This window comes from Petaurus breviceps, unplaced genomic scaffold (genome assembly GCF_028583685.1).
Source record: "Petaurus breviceps papuanus isolate PSGF00001 unplaced genomic scaffold, PetGlider_PUasm1.0 90731, whole genome shotgun sequence".
NCBI lineage: Eukaryota > Metazoa > Chordata > Mammalia > Diprotodontia > Petauridae > Petaurus > Petaurus breviceps.
The window spans coordinates 8,268,590-8,282,410 of NW_027187325.1; the positions used below are offsets into that span (position 1 = coordinate 8,268,590).

At 40.3% G+C, this 13,821-nt stretch overlaps 1 long non-coding RNA gene across 1 annotated transcript in view; it reads left to right on the top strand.

Annotated features, from left to right (window-relative positions):
• Nucleotides 1–12,408, top strand: part of LOC138145220 (uncharacterized) — a 76,786-nt gene extending 64,378 nt beyond the window's left edge. Inside the window, exons 2-3 of the long non-coding RNA XR_011164149.1 lie at nucleotides 4,553–4,659; nucleotides 11,929–12,408. This is a non-coding gene — a long non-coding RNA (uncharacterized lncRNA). The remainder of the gene's footprint in view (nucleotides 1–4,552; nucleotides 4,660–11,928) is intronic.
• The last annotated feature ends 1,413 nt before the right edge of the window (nucleotides 12,409–13,821 follow it).

The following is a 13,821-nucleotide window of genomic DNA, read 5'->3' on the forward strand; positions in this document are numbered from 1 at the left end:
CCGGACTTGGCCCTTCCCTACATTTCTATGCCTATGATTTCAGATGGGGAAGCACTGGAACAGAAGATTTAATTCAATAAACATTTATTAAGAGCCTATTATGTGCCAGGAATTGTGGATATAAATAAAATGAATGACTGTTCCTATCCTCAAGGAGCTTACAGTCTAATAGGAGACAGCACACAAGATGAAGCTGTAAAGGCGGGGGAGAAGTCAGGAGTAGTGATGTGGGGACAAAATGTTCTGGGAAGCTGAAACCAAGCAACGACACAAAAATGCAGCCTCAAGGGAAAGAGGGAAAGAAAGAGAGGGGAGCCCCCTTTTGGTCTTGGGGCCTGGCTGCTTATGCTACCTTCTTCTCCCTCCATTACTCCCTATTTCTTATACCGTTGACTAACTGGGAGGCAGGAGAGGGAAAAACCATGATGTAGAGTGAGTTTGAATGAGCTCATCCATTAACTACCTATTTGAATTTGGGTGAATCCTTTAACTTCTCTGGCCCTTGATTTCCTCATTTATAAAATGTCAGGGTTGGATCAGATGGCCTCTTATGGTCCTTTACAACCTTAAATGCTATGATCCCAAGTGAAGTACAAAGGCTATGGTGATAGTCATAATTCAGCAAACTACCCTAGAGTTTGGATAAATAATCCTCTTCTTCATTTGACCTACTCATTATTGGAGGATGAAAAGGCAGCTAGTGTGCTTGCCCTAAATCGGACCATCCAAGTTCCTTAGCATTTTGTTGTCGTTCAGTCATGTCTGACTCTTCATGACCCCATTTGGGGTTTTCTCGGCAAAGATACTGGAGTGGTTTTCCATCTCCTTCTCCAGCTCATTTTGTGGATAAAGAACTGGGGCAAACAGGGTCAAGTGATTTGCCCAGGGTCACACAGCTAGCCGAGCGTCTGAGGGCAGATTTGAACTCAGGAAGATGAGTTTTTCTGACTTCAGGCCCAGCATTCCGTCCATTGTGCCACCTAGTTGCCCCAATGGGTCCTACATGCATTATTTGATTTGTTCCTCACCAGAACTCTGTGAGGTAGGGAGAGAGATGCAGACATTTTCCCCATTTGCATGTGAGGGAACATATTAAAAAACTGTGACTTTCCCAAGATTATTCAAGTAGGTTTTTTTGGTGACATTTTATTAATGTGTTTTGGTTTACACAGTCATTTCCTGATATAACACAATTTGTGGAGCTACTCTTGCCCCTACATTGAACCTTGTCTCATAACAAAGAAAAGAAGTTAAGCCAAACTGATTGACAAAGCAATCACAATGGACAGTGAATGCAACTTTTTGCCCCTGTAGTCCCTTACTTCTCTATGGAGAATTGGAAAAGAAGCTAGAAAATTACAATGGAGAGACTAGAACTCAGGTCTCTTGACTTTAAGTTCAGTGGGTTTTCCATTGCACCATCCATTGTTGTTTTATCTAAAGTAATGCAATTATTATAGATAACAGCATAGAAAAATAATAAAATGAGAAAGGGCAGCTAGATGGCACAGTGGTTAGAGTGCCAAGCGTGGAGTTAGGAAGACTCATCTTCTTGAGTTCAAATCTGGCCTCAGACACTTACTAGCTGTATAATCCTGGACAAGTCACTTAAACCTTCTTGCTTCAGTTTCCTCATCTGTAAAAAAAATGAGTTAGAGAAGGAAAAGCAAAGGACTCCAGTATCTTTGCCAAGAAAACCCCAAATGGGGTCATGAAGAGTTGAAGATGACTGAAAAATGACTAAACAACAAAAGAATGGGAAAGAAATCTTTTCAAGAAAATTAGAGATACCAATGTAAGCTTTCATGCAAAAACGGGCATGATAAAAGACAAAAATAGTAGGACTTATGAGAAATAGAAGAGATTAAGAAGAAGGGATAAGAATATACAGAAGAATTATCCAAGAAATATCTTAACATCACCCAGTACTCACTATGGATGGTGTGGTTACTAGAATCGGATCCTTTTCACAAAAAAGGAAAATTTGACTGAGAGGCTCCATCACTTGCCCAAAGTCCCATAGCTAGTAATGGTTCAGGTGGGACTCCAACTCAGGTCTTCTGAATTGAAGGCCAGTGCCTCTTCCAAGGCTGGTGGTCAGCCAATGCCAAATCATGAAAAGTTTTACATTCTCTGGGCCTCAGTTTCCTCATCTGTAAAATAAGGCTACTAATCCCTACCCTACCTTCTCACTATGAGGATCTAAGGAGTCAATAATGGTAAAAGCACTTGACAAAGCAGAGAAAGTTACAAGACAGATAAGGAATTGCCATTTCCCTGCATTTACTTTGGAGGTACTGATGGGGTGCTTGGGATCTATGTTTGTAACATCAGTCTGTAACATCAGTTTGTAAAATCAATTTGTAAAACCAGTCTGTAAAATCACATTTCTGTCCCCCAGCCTCAGAGCATTAACTCTGCCCCTTCCCCCTGCCAGCACTGTGCCCAGCAACAACTCATGAACTGTTTATTTCTGCTTGGAACAATAACAAGCTACACCTATGATTCCTTCACTAAATCATCTATAAATATTTTAGCTTAGGCAAATGTTGTCTCCCCTCAGTAAGTGGTCAGCTGCACCTATGAATCCTTCAATGCACTATCTGTAGGTTAACTCCTTAGCCAATTATACACATACTGAGTCTCTGTTAGCCTTGGTTCCCAACATCCATCTTGTCAAACATGATGACACTGATGGGGGGCAGACTGGGCACTTCTCAGTCAGTCCTTGACCGATAGCTGACTTAGTGACATTTCAAGCCTAAAACCACACCTCCATGAAGCCCCCCCTTGGGCTATTTCCCAGTGAATTATGGGCAATATGCCTGTGCAGTTGACATTAAAAGGGAATGTTCCTTTAAGCACTGACCACTCCTTAACTCCTCCCTAATCCCACCCTTACTTACCTAGTTAGTATAATTGACACTTGATTTACTGTCATGACTCCTTAAAAACTATATCTATGATTTCTTTAAGTTTGCAGGTTCTCTAAGAACTCCTGCCCGCTGTAAGGCCTAACAATAAACTTGCAGGTTCCCTAAGAATTCTTGCTCACTGTAAAGTGTGACAATAAACTTTTACAATCCTGACTTCAGGATTGCTTGGGCGCACTGAATTCATTCCAGACTGACCACTCAGGGACTCTGTTCATTGATTGGAGTCCCTGTATAACCTATTGCCATTCCCCCCATCTTCCCATAGGGACTGGACCTTTGCCATTATGGAATTTAGGAGCTGCCTGCAGCTAGATAACCTGTTTGTCTTAATCAGGGAGTGTTTGCTGTTTCTGCTCAAAGAACCAATGAACTCATTGGTGTGTTTGTTCATGGACTCATTTGATTTTCTTACTCTAGTAGAGGGCTTCTAGGTTCACATAGATGTAACATTAATTTTTGTGATTCTGACGGCCCTCGAAGGCCAGGTAGATTACATGACTTCTCCCAGGGTTGTTCAGGACCCTAAAGGAGGTTGTGGGAGGAATCCATATACATTCTTTACCAATGACTTCTGCTCCCACCAAAGCTGTTCTCCCAAGTCTAGAAGGGGCCCCCTAAAAACCCCAGTTCCATTCAGTCACTAACAATCAGATTAACTTTTTCAAAGTAACATTTATTTCACAAACTTATTTCCCCAACTTTTAGGAGGAATTATCCCTCCTCTCTGAGGGAAGGGAAGGGGAATTAGGATCCCAGTTCCTATAGAGCACAGTCTGGGTTCCAAGGCTAACATCCCTTCATGCTGGAGTCCTGGGACCCCTGACTTGTCCCAGCAGGGTCCCACCGACTGGTTGCACCATCCTGCCTGGGATCCTGGTTCCAAGATCACCATGGCTGAAACTCCAGGTCAACTGGGTCCATTGAGACACTAGAAGTTGAGAAAGACAAACAAAACAAAAAAGCAACAAGTCTCATTTCTTGGAGCTGGGGGAAAAGGAGGAGAGTAGGGAAAAGAAATCCTTTCCCTCTCACTGGTTCAATTCATGATGCCTGAGCTGTGAGTGAACTGTGATCTCCCCCCTGTGGACACAGTAGAAAGATATCTACTTTCTTACTCTCACCAGTTTTAAATTTTTATTTATTTTTTACTTTGCCAACCTCAAAACGAATAAAGAAATAAAGCATTTATTAAGTACTCGCTACATGTGAAACATTGCATCCATCCAGTCACCAGGAAGCTACACTCACCCGCAGGGAAGGGGACTTAGAGGGCCTCCATCTTAACAGAACTGGGCATGCTTATGTCCGCCCTCTTAGGGGGGCCTCCATCTGAAGAAAACTAGACATTCTCCAAAAGCTCTGTTACACCAAGATTTTCTCTGACCCTGTCTTTGCCTCTGCCTCCGGAACATTTGGCAATTTCCAGCCATGCTGCAGAAACAACAGCACTGAAAGGGAATGAACTCTCCAGAATTCTCAGTCCCCAAAATGAGAAATTTCCAGCAGTTAGCTTGTTTTCTCTCCTGTACACTTATCATCCTCCAGTCCTGTGGTACCTGTCTCATTCTCCATGCCTCGGTAATGATGTTCTTTTTTTTTTTTTTGTTTTTTTTTAGTATCCAAGAATGACATTTATCTGGGCTAAGTGACTTTAAGTCATCAAGGGCTCTCTTCTGATCTCCAACATTTGTTATTTATGCCACTTCTTCGGGAGTCACCCATGGTATGTAATACACATATAAAGTAGTGATGTTATTTTTCACGTGTTACCTGTCTCTAACGTAGAACCACAGCACAAATATTTCTTTCAGTTATCTTCTTGTGTATTACTTATGTCATTGCCTTGCTCACTTAGCCATTGAACAAGGTGTTAGATCACAGTTCCATCACAGCTCAGGCACCATGAGTTGAACCAGTGAGAGGGAAGGACTTCTTTCCCCTGCTCTCCCTCTTTTACCCCAGCTCCAAGAAATGGGGCTTGTTTCTGGCTTTTTTTGTCCTCATCTCACTGGACCCACTGGACCTGGAGTTTGAGCCATGGGGATCTTGGTCCCTGTGTGATGCTGAGGATGCAAAGTTAAAAAAAAATAGTCATCTGTCCTCAAGGAACTTGTGATCTATGAGGGGACAGCATGTAGACAGTAAAGAATATAGACAAAGTAATTTCTGGGACAAAGGTCCTAGTAACTGGGCAGAATGAGCAGCAGGAGAGGTCTGCTGCAGGAGGTGGCCCCTGACCTGAGCTTTGAAGGAAGCCAAGTGCTCCGTGAGGCAGAGGTGTGCAGGGATGCATTCCAGTCATGGGCAATAGACTGTGGAAAGGAACAGATCGAGAGATGGAATGTCCCATATGGGGAATAGTAAATAGACTCATTTGCCTGGAATGTAGAAGTCTTAATATGTAATAAGCCTAGAGAGATACACGAATGGATCCTTCTTTTTTTCTTTTTATCAAATGCTATATTAACTTCTAGTTTACGTCATTCATTTCTGCAAGATTTTGAGTTACAAATTTTCTCCCCGTTTTTCCTCTACCCACCACCCCAAAATAGCAGTCCCACAGGATATCCCCTCCTCCAATCTGCTCTCTCCCATACCCCCCTCTGACTTTCCAGGAGGGCATGGTGGATCTCTATGCCCCAGTGCTTGTATGTCTTATTTCCCAGTTACATGTAAAATAATATTAATAATAGTATATATATATATATATATATATATATAAATATTTTTTTTAAACATTTGATTTTAAAACTTTGAATTCCAGGATGGATCCTTCTTTAAGGTCACCTCCCAACTACTCTATATGTGACTTGCATGGACTTACTTATTTACAGATTTTTCTCCCGCACTAGAGTTTAAGCTTCTTGAAAGCAGGGACCATTTTTGTCTTTCTTTGTATCTCCATCATTTCTCACAATTGCTGGCACAAGATAAGTTCTTAATAAATGCTTATGAATAAATGAACTTCGGTTTGGTGCCACCAACTGCCTATTGAACATTTCAAACAGGATGTCTGGCAACATCGCGAACTGAACTTCTGTGAAACGTGACTCAGTATCATTCTCCCAAAATCTCTCCCTTTCCCAAACTTTCCTAATTCTGTCAAAAGCAATGCTTTTCTTCCAATTTCCAAATTTGTAAGTTCAGTGTTATCCTGAAATTCTCATTCTCACTCACCCTATATTTCTAATCACTCATCAAATCTTGCTATTTCTACTGCCACAACATTCTTACTTCCAACCCCTTCCCTCTACCCACATAGCCACCATCTTAGTTTCAGTCCTTATGACCTCTAGTGTAGACTGTTGCAATGGCCTCCTAATTGATCTCTCTGCCACAAATCTCTACCCACTTCATTCCATCCACCACAAAACCACCACAGTGTTTTCTCTTAAGCACAGATTTGACCATGATATTCTCCTACTCAGTAAACTCTGGGCCCATCCAGGATAAAATATGAGCTCCTCTGTCTTTTAAAGCCTTTCACATTGGGGCAGCTAGGTGGTGTAGTGAATAGAGTACCGGTCCTGGAGTCAGGAGGACCTGAGTTCAAATCTAGCCTCAGACACTTAACACTTACTTGTTGCATGACCTTGAGCAAGTCATTTTACCCCAATTGCCCTGCCTTCCCCTCTCCAAAAAAAAAAAAATTAAAGCTCTTCACAGTCTGGCCCCAATCTATCTTTCCATCTTCATTAGACATCAGTTTCCTTCCTGCTTTGGCCTTGTTTCCATTCCTTATACACAGAACTCCATTTTCCATCTCTGTATCTCGTACCTCATGCCTAGAATACACTTTTTTTCTCACTTCTACCACATAATCTTACTCTTTTCCTTCAGGACACAGATTGGGTTCTACTTTCTATATAAATTTTCCTGATTCCCCCCAATTGCTAGTGCCTTCCTTCCCTAGACTACTTTGTATTTTACTACCTTGTATGAATTCTGTATATACATATACCTGTATTATATATATATATATATATATATTTATATGTGTGTAGAATTCACATATATATGTGTATATATTCACACATACACAGAGACATGTATCCATGTTGTTGTCTTTGACAGAATGTAAGATTTCTGAGTGCAGGAATTGTTTCTTTTTCTTTTGTTTGTGCTTTTTATTCCTAGTGCCTAGAATGGTACCTGGCACATAGCAGATATTTAGTAAATGTTTATTGGTTGCCCTAGTTTTCCTGCTAAGCTCTGTGTCCTTGAGAATGTGAACTGTCTTATTTAGGGATATGAGCACAGCCATTCTGTCTTCTGTTTGTGTCTTCAGGTAATTCACCCAAGAACGCTCTATTAGTTAGTGGCAGAGTCCATTCTCCTGACTTTCAGTCCAATTCTCTGTGCCACAAATGTCCATCTTTCTCTTGAGAAGAAGGTATGGCAGTCAACATCTCCCAAGTGGTTTAATTTTTGAATATGTCTACAAGAGAGGCAGCATGGTATAATGGAGATAGAGCTGGCATTAAAGATGTGGGATCAAATCCTTCCTTTGATGCAATGGTTGTATGACGCTGGACAAGTCACTTCTTTTTTTTTAAGCAATTGGGGTTAAGTAACTTGCTCAAGGTTACACGGCCAGTTATTTCTGGGTGTGGTGCTAAGTATCTGAGTCCGGATTTGATCCCCAGGTCATCCCGACCCTGGAGCCGGTGCTCTTATTCCCTGAGCCACCTGGCTGCCCCTAAGCAATTGGGGTTAAATAACTTGCTCAAGGTTACACAGCCAGGTGTTTCTGGGTGGGTGCCAAGTGTCTGAGCCCAGATTCAATCCCCAGGTCGTCCCGACACTGGAGCCAGTGCTCTTACTCGCTGTGCTACCTGGCCGCCCCAACTCTCTTCTTCTTTCAGTGTTCTAGGGCTACTCTTTAAGGCCACCAGTTGTAGAAGTGTCAGCCTGTATTCAGTACAGAGAATTTTCACTCCTGGGAGTTCCCTATATTATAATAATAATAGCTACCAGGTATTGTGCTAAGTAAGCGCTTCACAATTTTATCTTATTTGATCCTCACAACAATCCAGAGAGGTAGGTGCTATTATTATGCTCATTTTACAGGTGAGGGAACTGAGGCATATAGAGGTTAAGTGATTTGCCTGGGATCACAGAACTAGAAAGTAGCTTCTCCCTTTATCAATGTCAATATCAATGACAATATCAATATGTCAGTGAAATCACAGGTCCGATTCTCTTCTACAAGACATCTATGCCCAGACTTCTATGCCCAGACATCTGGCTGCAGTATCACTCTGGATTTTTTAGTGTGGAAGTCAGAGGCACTGAAAAGAGAAATTAGATTCTTCCACAATCTCTTCCAAGGGTAATGCTTCAACTCTCATTTTTTTACCCTACACTGCCATCTGCTGGAAATTCAACCATATATTGCCCCAAATTAAACTTGTCTGGTCTAATAGTAATAGTTAACATTTATATAGTTCTATAATGTTTACAAAGTACTTTACACATGTTATTTAATCTTCAATAATTAACATGTGAGGCATATGTTATCATTATCTCTATGTTACAACTGATGAAACAGGCTGAAAGACTTAAGTGATGTGTTCATGGACATGCAACTAGTATCTGAGGTAGCATTCAAACTTGGGTCTTCCAGAATTCTATCTGCTATATTATCTAGGAACCCCAAGGGAACCCTTTACTTTCATTCAATTCACTGGAAACTCTAGGTTAGCCCTGGATGAAAATGTGAGATATGTGCATTACTATCTTTCCTTTCTTTGTTCTTCTCCCTCTTTCTGGTGCTCAACTCTAAACCCCCCCCCCAGCACTCTCATGGCAGTACCCCACTTTCCCTGCAAAACGGACCCATTTCCAGTTCCCTCCTTCAATATCCATCAAGTTGTAAGCCCCAGAAATACTAATTTATTATTATTATTAAATTATCATTAATTAATATTAAAGTAAATATTAAATTGTTATTGACTTTTTTTTGCACATTTATAATTTCCCAATATAGCATGGCACTCCCTCCCTATACTATCTTATTTCGTAACAAAAACAAACAATTAAGCAAAACAACCTTAGTATTTTAGTGACCACATTTGATAGTCTATGCAAAATTGTGCTGCTCTAATATACCACTTCTCTACAGGGAGGAAGGAAATAAGTGTTATCATCTATTCTCTAGAGCCTCAGATTGACCTTATATTTAATCTGAATTCTGATGTTTTTCAGTTTTATTTATGTTATTAGTCATCAAGACCAGGCAGTCAGTCAGTCAGTCAGTCAATAAGCCTTTATTAAGCCCTGATGGCTTTCCTTGTACTCTGTTAAACCTTGGGGATACAAATATAAAATCAGTGCCCTGAAGAAACCTAAATCCTAATGGGGGAGACACACACATTTGGGAGTAATGACAAGGGAAGGAAGGGTGTATGGAATCAGTTTTATTTGATCTACCTGACAGTCAAATGACACACTCTTTCCAGTAACAATGGGATCAGTAGCTCAAAAAAGCAATTCAGTAAATTTTCTCGTAACTAATTTTGGATTGTTTTCCAGAATGCATGAACTAATTCATAACTCCACCAACAGTTTATTAAGGTCCCTGTCTTTCCACAGCTGCAACATTGTCTATTCCTTTTTTTATGTCATATTCCAATTTGATAAAAATGAGTTTATTTTAAGTTGCATTTCTTTTGTTATTAGTGATTTGGAGTTTTTTTTCACATGGTTATTCATCTTTTGAATTTATTCTTTAAAACCTGTTCACATTATTTGACCACTTAACCATTGGGAAATACCTCATGTTCTTATACAGGGTATTCCAAAAGTCTTATTGCAGTTTTAGGTTTTAAAATTTTACTATTAATACCAATAGCTTACCATTGGTATTTAATAGCTCATTGTCAATATTAATAGTTATTAAGCTTTAATAGCTTAAAATTCACTAAGCCATTTGGGATGCCCTTTATATAATGGGATTGGAAAATGAAGGCTCAGTTCTTAGAGCATGTAGAGGGGATCTACAAGGATTTTGGATGAGTTTGTTTCTGGAAGTGCATGATGACCTAGAAGATGGAGCCCTTCTCCACTTGAAACCATATGCAGGTATTCTGTGAATGGGTCTTCATGGGCCAATATATTTGTGTCAATTCCTGATCTACCTTGGAGATTCAACTTTTGTGAGAAATAGTTGCTGTATTTTTAAATCTTTCTTTTCCTCACTCAGCCTTTGTTGTATAGATTCTTAGAGTATTATCTCATGAGAATTCCTTGTTTTTGTTTTCTTTTGGAATCATTTATTACTTCATTTTGGCATATTTCTTATTGTTCTTCTTATTGTATAAGGTGGTAGAGGGAGTGAGGGGAAGAGGGTGAGGTTATTCTGGAAAATTTTACTTAGCCATCTTTCCAGAAGTCTCTAGATAAACTAAGACACAAGTGTTTACACATCTGTCTGTTTCTCATATGTATAAGACTGGTCCTGCTGCAGAATATTTATGGAACTCTTGTAAGATCTCACACCAAAGCTGTAAATCTTCCCAAAAAAGGTTTATAGGGATTCTTCACCTTTACTTGTGTCATAGACCCCTTCAGCAGCCTGGTGAAGCCTATGGACCCCTTCTCAGAACAATACTTTAAATGTATAAAACATAATACATTAGATCACAAAGAAAGTCAATCGTATTGAAATATAGTTATCCCTTCTATATCAGCACTTTCCCCATCATGGTTTTGATAATCATGGGTCAGCATAAGAGATTAAATGGGAATTTTCTGGAAGTTTTATGGAAGTCACAGATAATACACAAAGGCCAGCAGATGACACAGAAAAAGTTTAGAAACTCAGAAATGCATAAAACTTATGTAGTGTATCATATAATTTAAATATATTTTGTTTTTTAATGCTATAAACACCCAATAAAAGAAAAAGAAAAAATTCAGATTTCTTCTCTGATACAAAGGGAGGACCAAAAAAATTTTACATGGATTTTCCAGATGACTGAGGCAACACTCTTTTCACCCCTGCAATGTGGAAGGGATAACTGTATAGTTACCCAAATAATTTTTTAAAAAATTTATTTAATATTTTATTTTCCCAATTACATGTTAAAAACAATTTTAACATTCTTTTTCCCCCAAATTTAACTAACCAAGCTCATGAAACCCAGGTTAAGAAACCTTAGCTTAGACAAAAGCCCTTAGAGGGACAAGGGATATTTTTTTTTTCACTTTTTGAATTTGTATTACCAGTCCCTAGTATAGTGCCTTGGACACAGTAGAATCTCAATAAATGTTTGTTAAATTGAATTATGAGATTGACTTTTGTCAGTGTTTCCCAGGAAACCCCACAGGACAAATATAACTATTCCCTCTATCCTTGGAAGCTGAAAAGCTCAATTATAGGAAGGCATATCTCCTTTCCCAGGTCTTCATCTCTGCTTGTGCTGTTCCCTTGCCTGAAATGCCTTCTCCCTTCTCTTGACCTCTCTAAATCTTACCCATCCTTCAGAGTCCAGTTGAATTTTTTGTTTTCCCCAAGGTATCCAGCTCACAAGAATCTCCCATGTGAATTATATTCCTTTAACATGTACAGTTACCCTTTGCACAGTGAGACTTTCCCCATCATAGTTCTGATATATTGTGGGTTGGCATAAGAAATTAAATGGGAATTTTGAGGGAGTTTTGTGAAAGCCCCAGATGACATGAGAAAGCCAGCAGATGACACAGAAAGAAATTAGAAACTTAGACATTCATGAAATACATGTATAATACTGTATAATATCAACCCAAATTTCATAATAAAGTACAGTAAACACCTCATAAAAGAAAAAGAAAAAATTCAGACTTGTTCTCTGGTATGAAGGGAGGGCCAAGAATTTTTACAGAGATTTTCCAGATCCCTGGGATGCCATGCCCCTAACCCCTACAATGCAGAAGAGGATACCTGTACAGTCTGAATCACACAATTTGTTTTATTTTATTTGATTGATTCCTTTTGTTTTTGACATCACAGATATCTCCAGGCACCCCATCCCGACTCTTCTGACTACAAAACAGGAAAATTTTACAAGTTGACTGGTTTAAACAGCATATGTAGCATTTCACACCTATCCCCTACCTTTCAAATAAAATAAAGGAGAAGGATTTACTCATCTGCTCTTCAAGGTCAAGATCTGAACCTCGCAAGTTAGAACTCACCACCATTCCCTTACATTTCCGTGATGTGCTATAGATCATGAAGTCCTTTCATGTGCATTATTTCCTTTGCTCTTATAATGATACCGAGAGGTGGGTAGATCCAGGTCTAACTTCAGCTCATTTTCCCACTTGAAGCTTTTCCCATGACACCACATTCTCTTCATTTGTGTGTGAACGTGTGCATATAAATTAATCTAGTTCTTGTTGTTGTTGTTTTGTTTTTTCCTTCTTGGAGGGGGGAAGGCAAGGCAATTGGGGTTAAGTGACTTGCCCAAGGTCACATGGCTAGTAAATGTTAAGTGTCTGAGGCTGGATTTGAACACAGGTCTTCCTGACTCCAGGGCCAGAGCTCTATTCACTGTACCACCTAGCAGCCCAATCTAGTTATTTTGTATACATAGTCTCATCTCCCAAATCAGACTGCAGACTCTCTGAGGGCAGCTTGCACTGTGCTAGGCATGCAAAATGGGCCCTTGCCAGCTTGATGTTATGACCTACAGGTCAATGCCAAGCCCCCCTCCCAGCAGGGAACCGAGTGGAGAAGTGGTGCACTGGTGGCAGCTTCCAGCTATACCACTCACCTACTTCCTCATGCATCCCTGCAATAGGTCATCAGCATCCCAGCTTCTAGGATTAGGAGGTTTTATGTAAGAAAGAGAACGACTCCTACAAACATTTGGGGACACCTGGCTTGGAGCACATCACCAGTATTGGAAAAAAGACCGAGTCTTCAGAAACTCAGCCAGTCTGAATCCAAAGTCTGAGACCTTGGAGAAAGGCAGCATTCAGATATTTTCATCAGGGCTCCCCAAGAAACACAAGACTTTGGGTCATCTGTGCCAGCTGCAGAGTGGTTTGTGTCAGGAAACGATTTGATGAAGTCTCAGCAAGCCCAAAAGCTGTCCAAGGGCAGGGTCGCCTCTGGCAAATATCTCTACTGGTCACCAAGGGATGAATGGAAGAGGCAAGCATATGTACAGACATCTGTGAAGAGAATGACAGGCCTTCCTACTTGAGAACAGCAGTCTGCAAGAAGGGCATGATGGTTAAGCTTGGTTTAATGGTACCTATCCTTCGTACTCATCCCCTTTCTTCTTTTCTTCCCTTCTCTCTCTTCCCTTTCTGTCTAATTGGGGATGGAGGTGGGGTGATGGGAAGAGAAGGGGATTGGCAAAAAGGATCAGGAATGATTTTTAATAAAAAGTGTGAATTGAAAATTAATTGATGAAATTATACAATTATGAAATAGGGACAGGCATGCCTAGTTCTTTGGGTACTTTAACAGCCACAGAGGTGTGTGTGTATGTTGGTGGGGAGTGCCAAAGAAAAAGCACAGAAAGTACAATGACAAAGAACAAAAGCTGGAGAGAGGCAGACAGCAGGCGAAAAAGGGATGGGGTGAAGGAAGCTGAGTAGTGTGGGGAAGGAGATGAAGAGGGTGAAGGAATCCAGGTAGTGTGGGGAAGGAAATGAAGAGGGGGAGACACAGAGAGCATCACTCATGTAACTGTGTATTAGAGTTGACAGTATTAGGCAGCATGCACCCTATGGAGATGGAGAAGTGTGTGGGGACCAGGAGTTTGAGGTCTCACTTTCATAGGTGTTTTTTGGAGGACAGAATAACTCTGAGCTGAGTCATGGTGGTGAAATCTGGAAAATGAAGAATGGATTGTCTAGGCCTTCCTCAAAATGGAGGTTCCAGGAAAAA